Source organism: Penaeus monodon, chromosome 34 (genome assembly GCF_015228065.2).
Source record: "Penaeus monodon isolate SGIC_2016 chromosome 34, NSTDA_Pmon_1, whole genome shotgun sequence".
Lineage (NCBI taxonomy): Eukaryota > Metazoa > Arthropoda > Malacostraca > Decapoda > Penaeidae > Penaeus > Penaeus monodon.
Genome location: NC_051419.1, coordinates 24,755,344 through 24,755,560, shown reverse-complemented (window position 1 = coordinate 24,755,560; position 217 = coordinate 24,755,344).

Below are 217 nucleotides of genomic sequence, written 5' to 3'. Positions count from 1 at the left end.
AAAAAAATGTACTGTGCTTAAAAATGCTATAGATAGACTATCAACTAGACTGACATGTGGAAATATTCGGCTAAAAACAAATACACAGACGATATTTCGTGAAGTGTGAACAGGGATAATGTTGATGGATCTTGAACATGTTGCAGACGCGTTTCTAAGTCTGTTATATTTTGTTATTCTTCAATTCTTTTCGTGCCTTTCATTCTTGTCCAAACAG